We start from the raw sequence: 21,743 nt of genomic DNA on the forward strand, positions 1-21,743 counted from the left end.
AGATCCAGACAGGAGTAGTAGTTAGTTCAGAGATTTGGACAGGCAGCCTCACTGACTAACTGCATAAGGTTGATATTGGCTAGGAATTTGGCAATGTCATTTTTCAGGAGATCTAGCTAATTTAGGTTAAAATCCCCTAATATAACCATCTTTATAGTTGCAGGCATCTGAGGCAATAGAAAGAATAAGAAAGTGTCAGATGTTGAATGATCATAAAAATGTACACTGATTTTAGTCCTGCTGTTAATGAAAAAGGAATTCTTCATACCTGATCTACACTTCACAGCTGTGACATTAGTATGCTACCATATATGTAATCAATTTAGGGGAGTGTTTTCCAGAATTATTTGTAGCCAGTACAGGCATCTCCACATTAAGGCCACAACATACTGTATGGGGTAGTCAAATTTACACTACTACCTGTAAGCCAGCATATGAAGGTAGTCACCTATGTGGTATGTGCATCACTGTCAACTGTTATTCCCCACTACCTGGAGTTACAATGATGGACCCTTTAGTCTAATCCTTCAGTATTCTTGAAAGACGGAGAAAATATGATCAAAACACCACACTGGCCTTTAAAATTTATCAAAAAGAATTTGGCGAGTATACCTGCAGTTTAAAATCCACCTAAGAACTACACCTTGGTGTGCTGAGCCTTCTCTCCTGGTTAAGACTGAGACCTACCCCTCTGTAAGAGTATTGCTACTTCACTAATGTAGCATGCTCCTTCCTTAATCAGTATGCATTACTTGCTGTGGGCTACTCTACTTTGTAGTACTAGATTTTTTTGCTCCAACCTCTTATACCCTTTCCCACCCAAAATGTTCATATTCTATGCAACTCAGAAAGATCCTTCCCGACTACTTTATTAATATCATTGGTGCTAAATGTGAGACAGTAGTGAGATGTAGGACTAATTCAACGAGAGTTTAACTAGAACCCAATGCACACCCACCCCACTCAATATGTAGATGCCACTATCCAACAGGGAATGGACTTGCCATATAATGTTCCTACATCTGCAACTCTTTTGAAGGACTGAATCAATCTACAACCATCTTTTTATAATTCTAGACTAATACCAACCACGGATAAGGGATGCCCCTTCTAGCCTTTCATTTATTTAATGATTTCTACTGTTTCAGCAGGAACTACTGTCTAGATGTAACACAAGTAGATAATACTATATATTTTACCTGTGTTCTTTCACTACTGATACTGTATTATCATACTCTACTGCAGATTATTCACATTTAACATACATAACATACAGACTACAGTTATGTTGCTATCCTTGTATACAGTTAAGACTACAAGACTTATTAACTTGCTGCTATAATAATGCTGTTACTGTACTACACATACATGGTGATTAAGTGACCATAGTCAACACAATCAAGCTCCTGATACCTACTTTTACAAAAGTACAGCCACATACTTTGGCTTGTCTCCTGCAATGTATCGCTCCTTAAGCATATGTGAGATCCGTCAATCTACATTAAAAAGTCTTTTATTCATTAATTTCAACATTATTTATCTCTGTTGAGATAAATTACCGTGTACAAAGTGCACACTATATGATATCTAGCAAAGACCAAATAGTATCCATGCTTACCAGCCAATCAACTTCTGGTAACCATATTGCCTGTCATTTTTAACCTAACAGTTTGCATGCCATACTTCCCACAATTCAGTTAATGATACAGTGATATGATAGCAGATTCCCCCCTAACTATAAGAAAATTTTATAAACAATATTTATATTCCATCACAACTACAAGTATAAGCAGCTCACACAATTATGCTACAGTGCTGCAGGCACTTGACAACACCCAGCTGCCAAACATGGAGAACTACTTGCCTGTTCTTGCAGCTTAGCAGCAGCTCAAAGCTGTTGAATTACTGCTCTGAAACTGATATTAATAAATTACTTGGCTACATTGTTAGAAGTACTCCAAGATAGAGGTCCACAATGACATCACAAAGCCCCACCTTCCCACACATAAATCATTTTCCTTGTTCTAATGGGATCTGACTGCAAGGTCCCCGCTAGTTTTAGTTTGACAAGTCCAAGGTACCCATCTGCATTCCCCTTCACAACAAAACTGGGCCTCCTACATAGTACAAAACCAATTCATGTGGAACTTCCTCTTTTCTCCAAGACATGCTATTCCCCACTCCTCCCTTGATCTTAATCCTTTATTCTGTCCCTCTGTATACAAGTACTCTAAATCACTGCTTCTCTGGGATGTCTTTCTTCATGCTTTGGTCATGCCAGTCCTTCATTTTACCAATCTGCGAGGTTATTTGTAAATGTCCCAACCATTTTTGTGTACTACTAATTTTCACCATCTTACTTAAACTTCCCACATCCTTCTGAAATCCTGCTGACAATTTTCTGCATAAAGGAAGATTGGACATCTACCAACATAACAATCTGAAGATGCTATTTCTACTACTGTTTATACACCTACCAGCACAAATGTTCTCCCTAAGGAGTATGTACGCATGCATGGTCAAGTTCAAAATTTCAGATCTCAAGTGCACATCTTTTGGCAGTTGCACATCTTACTAATTTAATTTTCCAATTTGATACTGTAGGATAAGTGCCATGCAAATAGCACCTTGATACGTATAAACAGAAGTGGTGTCAAAGTTAAGAACAGCACTTTATCTTACAGATCCTTTTACTGGCCTTTAATGTAAAGAATACTTCACAACTAACCAATACAATTTTGTCACACTGGCTGCCTGCCCAGTTCATTCAACTATTTGAGTCTGCCTATCCTTCCTTACATTTCGGCAAAACAGCATTTTCCCCACTAAATGTGTACTAATAGCAAGTACACAGACTTCCTGCACAAATGAATTTCCATCATGAATGTGTATAAATGAAGAAACAAAAAAATGCTTGCTGTTATTTTGCCTTGCTTGTTATAATGGTTGTGCTGAGTCCCAATTCCACGGCTCACAGGGATATAGCCCTTACTGCGACCCAGACAACCGGGGTAGCATTAAAAACCCTAACACTGGAGGAACCAAGCAGGGAGGTTCACAGGAGAATTGATGGGGAATGGCCCACTTACCTCTCCCTGGGAGGATAAAGAGGGCTGCAAACACTTATGGAGGTGCTGTAATTTCTTCAGTGGGGACTGAGGAAACTACCATTTATGCTTTACAGAGGATGGGGGTGCTTGGAGGGTATGCCCCTCATGGAATTGAGGAGACAACCTTTTTTGGTCAGCCGACTACACTACTTCCTTGGTCAAGTAAATGTTGAAGACCAGAGCCAGCAAGCAAAAAAACTGAACTACCCCTGATGGCTTTTCTTGTCTGACTTGCATCCTGGTGATAGGAAATGAATGGGTTGATTACTTGAGAAGAGGAAGATGATCAGTCGATGGGGAAGCAAAAAGATGACTGCCAGGCAGCAGGGGCAAAAAAGTTATGGTTGTGTTATCCTGTTATACAAGTCCCATAGACACATATTCAGAATGTAAAATTTAGCTAAAACACTAACCAGTGCAATTCTTCCTCTAGGAAGTGAACAATCAAAAATGGCCTAATGTTAATTTTCAAATACAACAAATGCGAGGGTTTCAGCATTTTCTTATTAAATGCTATTGATTGCTATCTGCCTCAGTAAGATAGCTTATTATACATACTACCTACTATGTTTTTTCATCATACAGATTTTCTAACTATACATATTCCACTAATGACTACAGTAAAAATGCATTAGCTTAAGGAGTAAATGGAAGAGCTGTGATAATTGGCCAGGTGGTACAGTTAGCAGATGTATGGGGGAAGGGCAAAAATATGCATTAGCTTATCCATACCAAAAGAGGACCTATAAATCATGGTGGATTAACTGCTGAACATCTCTGTATAACATTTCAAACTTTATTAGCCATTCAGTTCTGTTAACTATACGAAGGAATGCAGAAATTTGTAACACATGGTGAGACAAAAAGATACAATGGTGCCACTGTGTAAGATCAGATTTACTCAATGCTAGTAATTAAATTGCTTGAACTTTTAAAAAGGTCACATAATTACATCTCTCATCTGTACATAGCTTAACAGTAGGCCTATGTATTACAGGCACTGGTTCCCAGAGTTGTGCTCATCACACACAGCTGCATGGAAAAATAAAAATGTGGAAAAGTTTCTCTCCTTTGGGTTTAGTTTCAGCAACAAATTATTAACTTTCACAAAATACAGACCACATTTCACAAAATACAGACCACAGAGAAATCTGTTAACAAGCTACTGCCTGCGGTACAGGGTTTGGCTCAATCAGCTTCACTGACTACTGTATGACCTTGACCTAACCAGACAGTGCTTTGGCTTAATTTGTAATATGGGCTTGTCTCCTGTGTTGCATGCCTTGTACTACTTAATCAGAAACATCAGTATCGACCCCCCCCACTTTCTACACGAATACAGGTTTCTACATCAACTGTCATCACCTCTTTCAATTCGATGCCAATGTTCTGCCTTTAGCAGTCATGCCAGACTGTAGCAGGACTTCTTTCTCACAATCCATTCATCTCTTAGCTGGATGATTTTTCTTCTTGCTTTCTTCATGCCTATCCCATACCTTCTTTACAAATTGTCTTCTGCTTTCCTGCACATGTGCCAGAACAATAACATGTTCTCCATGACCTTCTCTAAAAATGGAGATACTTGGGATTCTGCTTTGATTCTTCATCTGTCCCTCAGTGTGCATCCTATCATCCATCTCAGGATTTTCACTTCCATCACCTCCAGCCTCAACTGCTCTGCCTTCACTAGCCAGGTATTTGTACCATACAATAGTATTGGGTGCACCAGTGTTTTGTACACCTTGCTTTTCATTCTTTCTGGCATTCTTCTGTCACACACTACCCTTAACACAGTTGGTTGCAGCTCTTCTGATGGTAGCTTTCACATCCTCAGACTCCCCTTTTCCTCAAACACCCCTCCTAGATACTTGAAGGTATTAACCTGTTCCACTTTCCTCCTTAATTTTCAATTTCCAGCTTCTTATTTCCTTAATTTGCTACAATTACAACTGTCTTCTGTACTCAGTTTCATCTCATTGTACTTTCTATTCCCCTATCATTTGCAGTTCTTGTTAAAGAATCTGCATGTAATGCCACGATGTATGCATACAGCAGCTTTATCTGTCCCCTCCAACCAGTTTGCTATTGAAGAGCAGTGGGCTTAGAGCAGATCTGACACCCACTCCAACTGGGAACCCCTCAGTAAATCAGAACCCAGTTCATCCTTGATCCTCATACACAGCCTGCACCAATTCTATCAATGTTTTAGGGACATCGACCCATTGCAAGGCTGCCCAAATAAGCTTTCTTGAGACCTTGTCATATGTTTTCTCAAAGTCTTTGAATGCCCAGATGGACTCGTTATTCATCTCTATCTTTTCCTCAATTATCTAACACACTTAAAACATCTTGTCAGTTTTGTTGCATCCTGATCAGAGTCCAAACTGCTCATCAACCATCTTAATTTCTACTATTTGCATACTTGTTTATCAATCACCTTCTACAGAATTTTCACAGTGTGACAGGAGTTTTGAGATCTCTATACTGCCCACAGTTGTGAATGTCCCCTTTTTTCTTGTACAATGGCGCTTGACTGCTTACTTTCCAATCATCTCCATACTGCTATTAGTACCCTCTGGGGCCATTTCTCCCCTAACACCCAACAGCTTGACCATATCTGCCATGAATTGAAGCGTGCTGCTGTCCCTGACTTTATTTTCCTTAATACTTATTCTAGGATGGTATCCCTTTCTTTTATAAATTTTATCACATGCTGTATCTGCAGCCGTACAGCTTCGTTTGGGTTCTCTTCATTCAAAAGCTGCCAGAAGTACCCCCTTTATCTGCCTTTGATGTCCCGTGGACTGCTGAGGAGGCTGTTTCTGGCATCACTTAAAGAAAGTCAGCAAATACCCTTTATATTATCTTTCTGTCTTTGCCTTGCAACCTGATAGAGTTTCTTTTTGCCATCTACCAAGTCACTTTCCAGAAACTGGTACTCAGGGCCGGCCTTAGGCATAGGCGAACTAGGCGACCGCCTAGGGCGCCGTATAGGCCGGCCTCAAAAGAGCGCAAATTCCGCAATTGTATAGGGATCGGAGTTCTGCTGTGATTTGACCATAACCGAGAAAGCCGAGACAACAACAAATTTCACCGCTGGGCGCCCATAGACTGAGGCTAGGCAATTGCGCCCTCCCCCAGACCCAGTTCAAGCATGAACTTGCTCATTTTTTTTTTTTTTTATCCTCCACAGTAGCACAGCCCCCACCCTAAGCCATGTTCTCACTCATTCCCCTCCCCTTGCATGATGTATAGTCTTGATGATGTGAGTGGCTGCTCTTATGGGGCATTATTGAAGTCGTCCTATCAGTGATGATTCTGCACCACTGACATCACGGCCACTGATCCATTGTGCATATATAAACAGCTAACTCCCGCCTCTCGTTCCTTCCTTCATTGACGCGCTAGAGAGGCGGGTGCAGCTATTGGCTATCGGACATTGTAGTTCCTGGAATCTGGACGTCAGTGTCGTTTTGTTTGCCTGGTTCGTTCTTCCACGTGGGCTACTACGGAGCGTTTGGAGTTTTAATTTCAACACCGGCGGCTAGGAGGTCAGGTAAGTGAGGGATGGGGTCTGCCGGGGATTTATTTGTGAACGAAGTATTTTTTTTTTTTTTTAGTCTGTTTAATATTTTTTGAAAGAGCAGTATTTTAGCCTAGGCTTTCAGTTAATCCCTAGAGTCGGCCAGATTTTGTGTGTAGTAGGAAAGTAAGCTCAGGGATCCATATTTGTTTTGTGTGTTCTGCTTAAATCAACAAGAATGATGAATTTGATGGCATAGAATTGAAAACATCAAGGGCTTTCTCCAGCATCTGAGCAAAATAATGCCTCCACTTGTAATTTCTTGTGACCCTTTTTGTGCATGTGCTCTGTGTAGCAAATCGGCACTGCAACACAAATGAAATTATTCTCTTTTCATTTATTAAGTCTTTCCAAAGGTTTTATTGAAGTTGTCAAAATTGAATGAGGTAATAGCATTTATTTTCTCAGATTCCATGTAGAATTGCATGGTTATTCTCCAAAACAATATCTTTTGCCAATGTCTGTATTTGCCCTTGACATTAAGTTTAGATGCAATTTCCACCGCAAAAATGTATGCAAAGAAATTATTCGATGTTGGCCATTAAGTACTAAATTTTGAGGTCTAACATTGATTCACAGTGTTAAAATCCTGATGTTTCTACACTATTCAGCTATGTGGCAGCAGTAGAGATGGAATGTTTTAATATATTGTATGATCAGATATTGTTAGCAAATGGTAAGCCTTTATTGTGTGTATATAGACATAGACTTTTTCTTTTGCTGTTTAACTTGGCATGCATTCTGATGTCATGGTTAGGATATTGCTACTAAGGCAGAAATACATTTTATTGTTTCATAGCTCATGCCAAGAAAGCAGCTGGTAGTCACTGACTCTGCAGCAACTCCTAGTTACGAAGCCACCCCACCTAGCTCTGCAACCCATTGATAACTAGTGCAAGCATTTTAACTTAGTATTTGCACTTAAAGCAGTAATCTGACAGATCTGATAGGGTACAGTAATGTAATGGTATAAAAAGCTTACTCCGTTGTCCCTTTGTCTTGTATATAACTGATTTTGCATGCATTGTACATAAATAGTCTTAGTTTCTTTTTTCCTGTTAGCCTACGTAGTGCACTGTACTTGTTACATGCCTTAAAATCACTCCATTTTATTTTCCCCCAGGCTGAGACTAAAACTGGTCATTTGGCTCATTGCTGTATCCTGGGTAACAAGTTCACATAAATAAAAAGGAACTATATTTCACTGGACAACTCTGTGGCACCAAAATTAAAAATGTAGATGACAATGCCAGAAAGTATGCATCTGAAAGGATTTCATCAGTTAATACTGCCCCAATCAATATAGACTAAAAACAATATACAAACATTTAACTATTATCATGGCTTGGTGAAGGTTACGATTTATCAGGATATCAGAAGGAAGAAACCCTGAACCTACAAATTTCAGACATAAAAATAAATGGCCACTTGGGTAAGTACTCCAAGCAGTAGCCTGACAAAAAAAAACATAGCAGAGAGAACATCACTCTCTGCCATCTTACATGGTGAAAGGAGCAACACAATGGCACAGAAATGATCAGATAGACATTTCAGAACAGTCAACTTAAATTGGCAGTGAGATAACAGAATTGAATATATGCCCATCCTTCTCCCCAGGTTTGAATCTAACCTGTGGAAAGGAAGAAGATACAATATTTTATGTACATTTAAAAAGAAAGGCTGTCATTGAAATCAGAGGGTAGAATAGAGTAATATTGCACATATTTTCCATTCATCATCATGTACAGAATTTGATGCCATTACGATTTCCCCATTTGACATGTACCTCACTAGACACATGCAACAGCAGGCCACAAAAGTATCTCATGAAGAGGATCCTAGGCCTTAAACACATGTCCTACATGGACAGACTCAAAAAAACTCCAGCTATTCTCTGCCTTATATCGTCTACTAAAAGGCGATCTCTGCTTGACCTACAAAGCCATGTCTGACCCAGCTCTGTTAGAAATGCTACATCTAAAAAAATCCCAGTCCTCCTGCACCACATGCTCCAGAGACCTCAATCTCATTACCACAATCAATAGAACATACTGGAGGGATAGGTTCATAACCCAAAGACTGCCCATGCTCTGGAATAGACTTCTCATACATGTCAAGCAGAGCACCTCACTGGCCCTCTTCAAGAGAAATCTTGATGAGTGGATGGGAAATAGAAAGTTCACCCCGGGGATCTCTCCAGTGGCTCTACTTGATGGGCTAGGCTTGTAAAGGCTCCAGGGCCATTAGAATAGTATGCACCTAGCACTAGTACAGTCAGTAAGGCAGATTCCTCTAATAAGCAATGCTCCCAAGATGTAGAGGACAGGGAAATTTAACTAGCATCGTTCGTAAAGCTGCTCTTTGAGCATATAATAATAATAATAAAAGGCTGTTACTAGTACAAGCAGCACCTTATGCCTTTATTTACAGAGAAAAATTTTGGGTCAATGGGATGTGTTATTCTGGTCAGAGTATGGTTTATTTTTTTAAGCAGTCTCCACAGCAGCAGGAGGATGATGACTGCTGAGAAAATAAGTGTTTGTCTTCTTGCTTTTGTTTGGTAAATGATTTTTTTATGGTGGAGCTTGCTAGGGGGGTACTCTGAACTTCTTTCTTAAAGGACATGTGCAGAAAAGGTATACTCTTCTGGGAAGTGTAAAGACTGAGTTTAGGTCCGCATGTGATTTGGCTGACCATTAAAATGTCTTATAGACGCTGAAGATGGAATGTTGAGGTTTGCGTTGTATTTGCCCAATGACAGAGATGTTGATAAACTCTTATTTAAATAAATATTTTACATTACCATTGATTGCTTGAAAGTAAAGAAAGAGATGGGCATTTTTTGTTCAGGAGTAAGGATGAGTTAAGCCACAAGATAGATTGCTGTATTTAGTAGAGAATGCAGACTATATGAACATAACACTAGATACTTATGGTTGTAAGTTTTTAAGATGTTGTCAGATGGTTTTGGAAACATCTAAGCTTCTTGAAGATCTGTTTTTGGATTAATAGAAAAGAGGCAGTCTGAGAAGGAGGCTCAAGTTTATTTAAGTGCTTGTAATAAATGAAAAGTAATGAAATGTCAAGAATCGTGGGCTGTGTGTAATTGTAAATAAAATGTTAACAACATCATCGGGGTTGTAGAAACTGAATACCTGCATGCAATAATTTTTTAAATACTTGTATTCTGCAAGAAATATTTTAAAGGCTAGTGTAAAAATCACAGCTGCATCTTCTGGTTGTTGTTTCACCGTACATGTATCTTGCTAAGTTGCTGCAGTGCTATGTGTGCAATATTTGGGTTGTAGTCTGTATACCTTCTTGCTAGTATGCCCATGCTGAGGCACATCACAAGTCTGTTACCCTATCATGAAAGTATTTTGCAAGAAAACTTGGCAAGTCCACAGTACAAGTTACTAAAGATGATACAAGAGTGAGTACAGATCTCGTTAAGTAACTTGCTTAGGATAATTCAGCCTTCAGCTGCAGTCAACTACACTACAAGGTGTCTTACAGTATGACTTGGATTTTCATGCATTTAAACATTGGAAGGAGTGTTTTGCAGGAGTGACCCATTTGTGGGCGTGACTCAAACAGGGGTGTTCCTTGTGTTCAGTGTGGGTGGGGCTTAAGGGGTGCCAGAGTAGTAGTTCACCTAGGGCACCGTTTCAGCTAAGGCCGGCCCTGCTGGTACTGTGCCTCTGATGCCTTGTTCCCACTTGACCATTTATTTCTTCCCATTGCCAAATTCCTAGCCAATATCAATGGATATTATTGAACAAGTTGCAGTGTGGGTAATATAACTTACAGCTATTGCTTTTGTTTTAGCTTCATTACTTTCATATCCTGAAAAGATTTTAAGATGATTGTGGCAAACAGTGGTTTATGATATTGGTCAACTGTTTCATTATGGATAACTTTGTAAATCACTAATCTGGATCTCAAGCCAAGTAGCTTTGCAGAATTGTCTTCCATCTACTCTCCAGTATACAGAGGATGTCCAGCCACCTCCTTAACATCATGACATCCACTTCTAAGTTGCATGTGTCATTGAACCTATTAGTGAGTGGGACAATCCTTTGTTCACATTTGGTGGGTTGAATGGTTTTATGTCCAGCTTTTGCTCAACAGAGCTGTCCTAGTACCCATGCTAGGAACTTATTTAATAGAAGTATTAAGCAATACTACTTACAGTTAATAGAAGTATTACTACTCGCAGTGCTATTACAGATAGTATGGCACAAATGGCAGCTATGCAAACAGTAGTGCTACAGAATGGGATGGCCTTAGATTACATGCCAACTACTTAAAGGGGTATGTGCAGTACTTACAATTTCATACGTGTATTAAGCTAATGATTGCAAGGGCCTTTTTAAAGGCTAGCCATACATAAAGTTCTGGTACCCTTGATAAGTGTAAATAGGGGCCTGGGAAATGAACCACTTACAGACTGCCTATGTCCATTATAGACACAGGTGCCAAAACAAGGATGAATTTTCTGTTCCACATCCAATTATCTAAGTTACACTTGAATCAGATCAGCAAAGAACTCTGTTTCACATAGATAGGGAGCCTGTTCCAGAGCAGGTCTCTGAGAAACAAACCAGTCTCTCCAGCAGATCCCATTTATACAACAGGTAAGGTTTAAAGTCTTTGGAACAGTAATTCTGGTGCTGTTTGTTTTGAGGATATGCAGGAGATCCATCAGGATGGGGTCTGAATACCTTGCATAGATCTCACAGAATACAGTGATAGGGCCCTGAGGTAGTCTGCACAGGACGTGTTACTTACGCCCTGTAATTTTAGTGAGAAAACTATGTGGATATTCCAGTTGTTGGATAGACGTGGTTAGCTACATACCAAAGGGGGCACTACACTCAATGACAGGTCTGATGAATGATGAATACAGTGCAACAATTACCTCCTTGGACCTAGACGCCATAACTTTGTTTATAAGCTGCACAACACAGAATGACTGTACACACGATAGTCAAAAGGCTAGATTCCTGTCTATTTGTGTCCCTAATTACTGGGTTAACATTTAGGGGTGTGCTGTTAATATGATAGTTACCAGGGGTGGATGACTTCCCAAAGGATATTATTATGCATTTATTGGCATTCAGTTTTAGTCCATGGATCTGACATCAGTTATTTGTCTGTGTCAGCCCTTCCTAGAACATTTGTGTAGGTGTGGGATTCTATGACTGCTTCTAATTTGCAATCATCTGTAAATTTAATCAGCCAGAGGCCCCTGTCATTGGCCTCGACTTCTGAGAAATAAATGCAAAAAAGAAGTGGTCCCAGGACTAGTCCCCGAGGGACTCCACTTGTGACTGGCCTCTTTATAGAGGTAGAGGCCCCAATTCTAACTTAATAGGTTCTGTCTGTGACCCAGCTGACTATCCATTGGGTGACACAAGGGTTTATACCTAACCTCTTGACTTTGTCAACAATATCAGAGTCGTGTATTGTGTGCCAAATACCTTGGCCAGATCAAGGTAGGCAGTGTGAACCATTTTTTCCTCATCCATTGCTTTGGTGACTTTCTCAAAGAAGTCCACCAGGTTGCGTAGGAATGAACTGACCTTGACAAAACCAAAGTGGGTTGGATTCAGTGTCTGGAGGTTTCTTATGTCATTACTGATCATTTCCATGGCTTTGCATACAAGACTAGTGAGACTTCAGAGTCTGTAGCTGGTCTATTTTTGTGGAGAGAGATGACAATTGCTGTTCTCCATTTGTGAGGCATGAAGTCTGTTTGGAGGCTACAATTAAATAGCAATTCCAGACAGCCCGATAGGTCATGTTTCATGCTACTTAGAAAGCATCCTGGGACATTGTCTGTGCTCATTGATGCAGTGTTCTTGACCTTAGGGAGCACACTGAGTATCTGTTCCCTACTGATAGTATGGGAATTATATCTGATGGTGCTTCCTAAGAGCAGGCTGAGGGGTGTAAAGTTAGAGTTTAATTTGTCGGCCAGTACATTTGGCTATATCTTCTGGCTCGGTACAGATGGCTCCATTAAGAATGCGCTTCACACTCAATTGTGTATTGCCTTTGAGGTTGCGGACATAGCTAACGAATGCCTTGTGGTTGTTCTTGGTCTGGGAGGCCAAATTGCCTCAAATTTGGCTTTGGTAGTCTTTACATGTCCTCGGAGTTTGTTTGTTTAGTTTGGTGAGACTGCTTTTATCCTGCTGGGTGCTACACCTCCTAATTTTTGCCATAATTTTATTCCTTCTGTTATACAGCCTATTGATGATATTCCACAGGCTGGTTTGTTTTTGAGTTAGTTCTGTACTTCTTCCTGGTGAGTACTCTTGCCTCTATGCAGCTATTAAGCAGGATTGTGTAGGTTTCTGTTAACAGTTCCACATAGGCAGCAGTGTTCTGAGTTTATGAGGGCTTGAAATTTTGCCAGGTTATCACTTAATAGTAGGAAGTTAGCCTTAGCCTAGTTCCTGAACATTCCAGGGTGAGCTGGGGTTTTGTGTTTTACTTCAAGGGAGACCATTTTCATCACCAGAGAAGACATTATACTAAGTGTGCAGCAATCTCCCATGTTAACGTGAGGATCAGATCCAGTATGTTTGCACCTGTGACTGGTGTATTGACAATATGGTCCAGGTAGTTTGCGTTTACAAAATCCAGGAATCTCTGCGCCTGCATGTCTGGTGACACATGTGGTTCCCAATTAACAGTTTGGTAATTAAAGTTGCCTATGAAGATAGTATTGGATTGAATGACTAGTGTTTCCAATAAGTTTAAATAAATGTTATTGGTTTCCTGGTGATTCACCTATGCAGAAATTACTATTGCTTTCCTAAAGATTAACAACTGCAAAAATCTTTGTATCATAGTTCTCTACATACCCCCTGGAAACAATATCCCCTTACTAGAAAAAAAAATCCTCTCCTGGATCTCTACTAACATTAAAAATGAATCCATTATCCTAGGTAACATAAGTATCAACTGGCTAAATCTGACCAACTCCCCTGCCTCCACTTTCAATTTATTCAACTTTACTCAGCTCATAAACATCCCAACCATACCAAACAAGGATTAACACCACATGATCCATCCTAGATTGGATTCTAGTCTCCCACCCCCCAAAAATATCCAAAGCAGGCACTTTTTCAGATACACTGAGTTATCACCTCCCCGCTTTTATCTGCCACCTCCCCAGTCTTAAAAAAAAAAAAAAAAAAACATCATCAGTACAAACAGATATGGAACCTAACTGCATTCAACCCTCTAATCTTCACTGATATCCCAAAAAGATCAACTGGCACAAACTAAAAACTCTCCTCGACACACTAAATAGCGTTGCACCTCTCTTCAGGAAAAGAATCAAAACTACTTGTGCTCCATGGTTGACCAAACCTACTAAAGATCTGATGCACCTCAGAGATGAAGCATGGAAACATTTTCAAAATAACAAAAACCAAGACTCCCCGAAATATTTTAAACAACTTTGTAATCAGGTAAATAAATACTACACAAAGAAAAAAAAAAAGCTTACTACACAAAACTGCAGGCTAACCATAAACAAAACCTAAAACAAAGTCTGGAATCCATCTCATCTCTCCTAAACCTGGGCACAAAAAACAATCCATGTCCACATCCTGACAACCTTCTCATGCAATAGCCTCTATCTTTAAGTTCTTTATAAATTTTATAGCCGACATTACTGCTAGCTTTCCTCAGGACAGATAGCATAAATAACACTGTTCCTCCAAAAACATCCTCCACTTTCCCACCTCTACAAGCAGCTCATCTTCCCCTAACCCAAACTCCTCTCCTACCACTAACTTTACTGTAAACCCCATTTCTACCACAACTGTTAAGACTACTCCTTAAGCACAAACTCTGCTCTAATGCACCTGACAACCCCCCCCACTTTTCTAAAGATCACTGCCAAAGCATCTCCCATTAGTATCCTAATTAACAGATCCATTCAAGAATCTTATGTACCCAAATTATGGAAGACAGTCTACATTATCCCTCTTCACAAAAGGCAGCAAAAACAAAGACATCTCCAACTTTCATCCTATCACTATCCTAGCTCTACGATTCAAGAAAAGTGCATCCACATTCAGCTGCTGCCCTCTCTACTGCATAACTACCTCATGTCTCCCACACAACATGGTTTCAGACCTGGACACAGCACTACAACTGCCCTCACATTTTTTGGATACTACTAACCGAGCTTGCGATTCCAGGAAAATAGTAACTACCATATTCTTAGATATAGCAAAGGCCTTTGATACAGTTTCCCACCCTTTCCGACGATCACAACTCACAAACTCTGGACTTCCCACACCACTTTCAACTGGTTCTCTAGCTATCTAAGACAGGCAACATGCTGTCAAGTGGCAAAACTCAATCACTTCTTATCTTAAAATCCCTACTGGAGTTCCTCAAAGCGCCATACCTCGGTCCCCTCCTACTCAAGGTTTTCATTAATAATTTCCACACATCTATCACCAATGGAGCCCTTATTCAATACACAGATTACTCAACCACTGTCTGCTCAGCCAACTCTATTTCTGAACTCCCAACTCAAAAAGTCTTCTCCACCACGGAATCCTGGACATTTAAACACCTGGCTGTGAACCCAAATAACTCTAAAATCATGCTTTTCACCCCTATAAAATCAACCCTATTGGACAAACCCATGTTCAATATCTATTCCCAAAATAAATTGCAAATAGAAATTGTCAGCCATACAAAACTTTTAAGAGCATCTATAGATGAACATCTAAAATATGATGTCCACCTGCAACGAAACATCCAAAAAACTCATTAGAAACTTGGAATGCTCTACAGGCACAACCAATACCTTAGACCCCCCCCCCCCCACCAGACAAACCCTTGCCTCCACTTACCTACTACTTTCTCTAATGTATGGCATCTATCTCCTTACCAACCTTCAAAACCACCCTAAAAGCAAAGCTTGAAACATGTTATAAAGAGCTCACAAAATGTGCAACAAATTCCAAAAACTATCACTGTACTGCTATTCATTCCCTAAAAAGCTGAACTTCCAAATTACCTTAACTATCTACAACTTCCTACTGCTCAGAATCTTTAAACCCTCTGATTGTCCCGCCCATAGTTCTATCTTCACCTTCTACCTCCCAAACAGGCCTCTTAGATCTGAGAATCAGCAACTTCTTCTGATTCACAAGCCAAACTGGCCAGCCAGCCAACTTATCTTCTTTTACTCTATCGCCAAATATTGCAATGCTCTCCTATTAGCCATTAGAACAACCCCAAATCTTGCCAACTTCAAAATGTCTCTACACACATACCAATCTTCCATCTGGAACTGCTCTTGCACTCAACCTCCTTGGGAACCTAGCTCCAGTGATACATTTTTCTCCCTACCGTGTTTACCTAAATGTCTTCCATGCTTTAAGTATATCTAAACATTCTTGGTAATCTGTCACTGCTATTTGTCTGACTATTGAGTTGCTAACTATGTTTCAAATTTGTAATCTAATTTCTCTGATAATTGTATACTACGATGTATATTATTTTTGCTTTTTGTTGTACTGAGGAGCTTTTCTCCCTGAGACTACACTGAAAATGGGCTTTGTATGGCCTAGTGGACTTCCCCAGTTAAACTGCAAATAAATAATAAATAAATGTGGTGCAAATACTCTTCTGCAGCTCCATTATACAAACAAGCAAACACCACTTGAATGCTGAATGGCAAAGTGTTCTTTAATTATACTTGATCAGGATTGTAAGAGTGTCTTGGGAAAAACAATTTTCCCCCCAAAAAACAGGAGATTTCCAATATCCTACCAAGTTTAAGACCAGCATATAACCAACTAGTGATACTCCTGCCAAGCCATACTTCCCTCTCCAAGACCCACAAGGTGCACCTCTGGCCATCCTCTTCGACTGAATGAACCAGACATTTCAGAGTTTTCTCTGTGTTATAAGGTAAAACTTAGTGTATCCAGTGTAATGTTCTGTTAACAAGTCCCTCTCCACATGCCCCAACCTTTGGCAGTGGGCCATTGTGGTTCCCATGTGCAAGATAAACTCTTTGGCCAACCTAAATAACTACAAAATCTTAAGTCTCCCCTATAGATTATGCAGAACAATAGAGATGATCATTATGGACGTGGCACAGGCTCACACAGGTGACTGCCATTTCTGGACATAAGTCAATTGTTTTTAAGGATGGTATCTCTTTCTTAAAATGGTAATTCCTTCCAAGAGGTTATCAGATGACTGAATAAAAGTCTTATCATATATGCTGCATACCTCAACCTTGCCAAGATCTTTGAAGTGGCACACCATACTGCAACAACAAGCAAGCTTAAGAAAGATCTCTTGACTAACAACTATTATGACTCGAACTGAAAACAGTCTACGAAACAGCACACAGCTACAGTGGGGTAGTCATTTCTTATCACCTGTCCAGATAATCACACAGAATGGGCAAACACCCCTCCTGTTTAGCATAATCTTCACAAGTGCACAGGTGGGAAATAATAGATGGCTCATAAGACAGGCCAGTGACTGCAAACTATAAAGAATAGTCTCAATCCCTGCAGTCAGTCAATCATATTCCTTCTGAAAAAAAGAAAAAGATGTAACATTTCCCACTGTTGTGACACAAGCAATGGATGAACATTCAATATTAAAAATTGTAATAAGATGTTAATCCCAGCTAACTACTCCAACTCAATTAAAGCATTAAATAAAAATTATCAAACTATTAAAGGGCCTGAGAACCTGCCTCAAAGACATGAAACGTTTGATGAACAAATTATGATAGTCATCAGAAAGATCTGTGGCACAAGACACCTAATTATTAAGAACAAGTCAATCAAAGCAAGATACTTGGCCCAGTGTTCACCTAACTAATTTGCCCCAGCAAGTATCTTGCTGAAATGGTAAAGATTCAAATAATACCTCACCAAATACATCCATGGACTCAGTGATCAGAGTTATTCATACAAGCTCCAACAACTATTCTAACTGTTGGTATCACATCAAATCTTTAGGGGCGGTGGGTGCCTCATCAGGCAAAGAATTCTCTGTTTCTAAAGACTCTACGTTGGGAAAATACAAATGATTAAGCAAACACAATGTTTTTCTCTAAATGTCCAACTGAAGCAATTCCAAGATGCTCAAATATGTAAATAATAAATAGAAAATATTCTCAGGTGCCACTGCTGGGCTAGCCACCCAGCTGTGCGAACCTGGGATATAGAGGATTGTCACTGTTGGTGACACCTGACTCCATGTGCAAAAATGGGAAAAGGAGTTGTGATGGGTAGATGGATGGATGGATACTCAGATGCATCTGCAACATACAGTGATACAGTTTGAGTATACTCTATGCAGTTAATAGCAGAATATTTATTAACATGTACCTAAAAGGTTCCTTAGGAACATCATAATGAAATACTTCTCAAATGCTGCATTTCACTAGCACCATCAAGCAAGATAATCTGCAATAAGCACACATGCCATCCATACTACTCCAATCTACTTTGTTTAAATAAGTTTAGATATCTGTAGCATAACTGCTGTTTTTCTACTCTAGTTTACACGGACAAGATGCACACAAATGTATTTCATCCTTCAAGAAGATATTGCCCTGGTCAATCCATTTGTTTTTGCTGGTAGGCAAGCACATCTGTCGGCCCGCTTAAATGTTAAACTTAATAAAGAAATGTCACAATACACACCTAGTTCCACTTACTGCTATAATGGGTTTTCTCAGCAGCTAACTACCATTCGGCACATTACACTTTACATGTCAGACACCGGACTCAAAATTTCTGGACCTTATAATTCTTGGGACTTAACCTTCTATGTTTACTCAAGTAATGATTTTCTTTTTTGTTACTCAGTATAACTTGGATTTCTGAAAACTGCATAGTCACATAACATGTTGCACAAGTACCCCTTGTATGCATCATGGAATGAGAATAAATAATACATTACCTCCCTTGCAACATTTCAGGGAGTTTTTTCAGAATGTCATTCTCTACTCCATTCCCCGTTTGAGTTCTATACTTAAGAGCTCTTAACATCTGCACATCAAAACAAGAAACTATGCTTTACACAGAGTGAGACAGAAGTCAGTCTCTAAATCCATTCAGAGGAGCTGCTGAAAAGCAAGTGTCTTTGTGCCAACATTTACTTGCTTCATTCTGTAGGATCATATTGCGCATTACCAAGTAGACCAGTACACCTCAGATGTGTTTACATTTTACAGACTTTATGATCTGCACAGTCTGTGAGCGCATTAAGGAATACTAGGCACAGCTATCTTGCCTTGGGAAAAATAGCATGTATGAGATAGGGGAAAGGGAGGAGGTCAGGAAGTTGGTTAGGATGAGGAAGGGGGGGGGGGTTGTGTAAAGATAGATTGGTAGGTAGAGGAAGAATATAAAAAGCCACAGGTATCCAGACATGACCTCTTTTAAACAGTAAAGTAAGTCAGATCAGGTAGCTAAGCATGATCTCTTTTCAACAGCAGAGTAAGTCAGATCAGCACACCCACTCTTCCTCATAAAAGCAGGAAGAGATATAGATAGCACAAAATGAGATGTACGTGCTGACTGATACGAGTAGGTAGGTGTCTGCTGACCCATAAGGGTGATCACACTTAGGGTCATGAAAGAATTTCCTGCCCCCCCCCGAACTAGGTTTTCAGGTCAACATATCTTCCTCAGCAAGTGATAGGAGTAGGTACATGCCACATCCATTCAGGGCAAAAGGGCTGACTTGGAAGACTAAACCTACAAGTGTGCTTGGCCCAGGGAGGGGAAGCGGCTCAAACAGTTTGGCCCTTCTCTAGGTGAGCCACCCCATGGTGTAGCTGACAGGCTGGGAGCCAGAGCCTGGGGTCCGACAAATGGCAGGAGATCCCCTTCTGCCATTGGTATCTGGCTGAAAGATCACAGGGGACTGTCGACGTTTGATTAATCCCCTCCAGCCATTGGTGTACAGGGACTGCTGTGTTATGTTATGGCCTAGTTGAACTGATTTACTTCCAAGTTCTGCCCTTTGCTCACATCTAAATATTTCTGGGTGGCATTGATTGGTGTGCTTGACACTGACTTCTGATCTCGCATGGATTTGAAACACAATCTGATCTGACTGGCATAATAAATACATGGCTCCGGCCATTTCTTCCAAGCAAATGTGTGGTATGGTTTGTTAAATGATATCCTTGCTTATTTCCATCTAAATGTGATGCAAGTAGTACAGAGTACATCACTATGAATGTCAGAAATCTCTTCAGAATAGAATTCTAATTACATACAACGTTAACTTTAATTCCGATTCTTATACACCTGTTGCCCACCTTACATCTGATTTCATGTAACAGGGTTGGTCATATATCATATATGATATATGTTTACAGAAAACTAATGATGCTGTAACAGGGTTGGTCATATATGTTTACAGAGAACTAATGATGTTGTAGACAAGGCAATTTCAGACGTCTTTCTTCAAAAATGGTCTGCTTCAATTACTGACACAATATCAAAATCTGCATTACTTTAACAAATTTAAAATAAAAAAAAGTGAATGCTAAATTTTGCTGCATAAATAAAGTATTTTGCTAAGGAGTAACATATAAGAAGACATCAGGTATGGACAGCACCCAAAATGCAATCAAAAACGAATATTAACAACCATAAAATATTGTCGAGGTAAGAATAAACGCGTTCCAAAAATTTAGTAAGTTTCGTTGCAAGGGTAACGGAGTTTGACACTTTTTAAACGAACTATTCTGCTTCCTATATATGATATTAAATACGAACTTTATAGTTTCAAATTAAAAAACCAACGATGTATGCAGTACTATGTCTGGATATAAACCCATTTTAATAATTGGGTTTCCATTACATCCTACATATTCAAACCCTACAAAAACTATCTTGACTGGAAATATAACACAATAACTCAAAATTTAAAGCATCACGACACGTTCCCATTAATCTTCAAACACACTAGGTAAGCGGAATAATCACATACGCAACACCTCCCCTTCAACACTACAAAAAAATAGACATCTTGTAACAAACGGATACTGCCTGTGGGGCACAACCAAACAGGACTACAAGTCGTCACGGTGTATGCGCTTTAACTCTAAGATGTATGGTATTTCTCAACGTCGCTTACCTAATAATCAGGCAGTACACAGAACGACGTTGTCAAACTTCATAGTTACTAATGGGGCCCTACAACGATTCCGTCGAGAACATTATGACAATTTGGACAGGGCTACCGCCAATCTTATGATTGTCCAAATAGCAAGGGGTTGGCTCGTAGAACTATATTGGGCGGCTGTTGTGAGAGGGGGCGTGGTCTTACTGTTTGCATGCACCGGCGTGATTTCGAAGTTGAGAAAATAATCTGGATTAGAAATTGCTAGTATTTGCAGTATTAACGTCTTGTAAAATGGCTCAACCGACCCAAGTTATGTAAGTATAGTTTTGCTTGGATTGGAACATGACATGTTAAGTAATTAATGTTTTGTAAAATGGGGGAATACCAGTCATAAACTTATAGCAAGTGTGGGAGTTAATTCATATGGTATTCATCAGACTTTTTATCGTGCTAATTCTTTTGGGTGCAACTTCAGCTGTCTGTTTGTCACTGCTAGCGATTTTAAAGTTGACCCAGAAGTAATTCATATTTAAATTTATAAATGGAAATACCTATAGTCTAGCAATTTTAATAGATTTTGTTATACTTTGTAATCTCCTGTTTTTGAACGATCCCACAGAACTTAGTGTTGCACCTATTATGAACATTCTTCAATCCCCAAGCAAAGGTCAAGTATTTTCCTTTCCATTTAGCTTGTTAATACACTAGTAGGTTACTTTATTGCAAATAAAGTTATTTGCACTGCTTTGGGTCGTTGTGTGTTAAAAATCTGCACCGTAGTGGTTTATTAGTTGAAAAGATAAACGTGCTCTTGGGGGAGATGAGTTACTGAATTGTGTAATTTTGTAGAGTCCTCCCACTAATAACTTTGTTGATCCAGTAGCAGTTAC

The 21,743-nt window shown here is 39.6% G+C and overlaps 1 protein-coding gene across 1 annotated transcript in view; it reads right to left on the reverse strand.

Annotated features, from left to right (window-relative positions):
* HECTD3 (HECT domain E3 ubiquitin protein ligase 3) overlaps positions 1–21,166 on the reverse strand; it is a 1,089,315-nt gene extending 1,068,149 nt beyond the window's left edge. The window contains exon 1 of the mRNA XM_044085764.1: positions 20,866–21,166. The gene's annotated coding sequence lies outside the window, so the exon portion shown is untranslated. The remainder of the gene's footprint in view (positions 1–20,865) is intronic.
* Between the last annotated feature and the right edge of the window lie 577 nt (positions 21,167–21,743).

The sequence above is a fragment of the Protopterus annectens genome, chromosome 10.part0 (assembly GCF_019279795.1).
Source record: "Protopterus annectens isolate FY-2018-M chromosome 10.part0, PAN1.0, whole genome shotgun sequence".
Taxonomy (NCBI): domain Eukaryota; kingdom Metazoa; phylum Chordata; order Ceratodontiformes; family Protopteridae; genus Protopterus; species Protopterus annectens.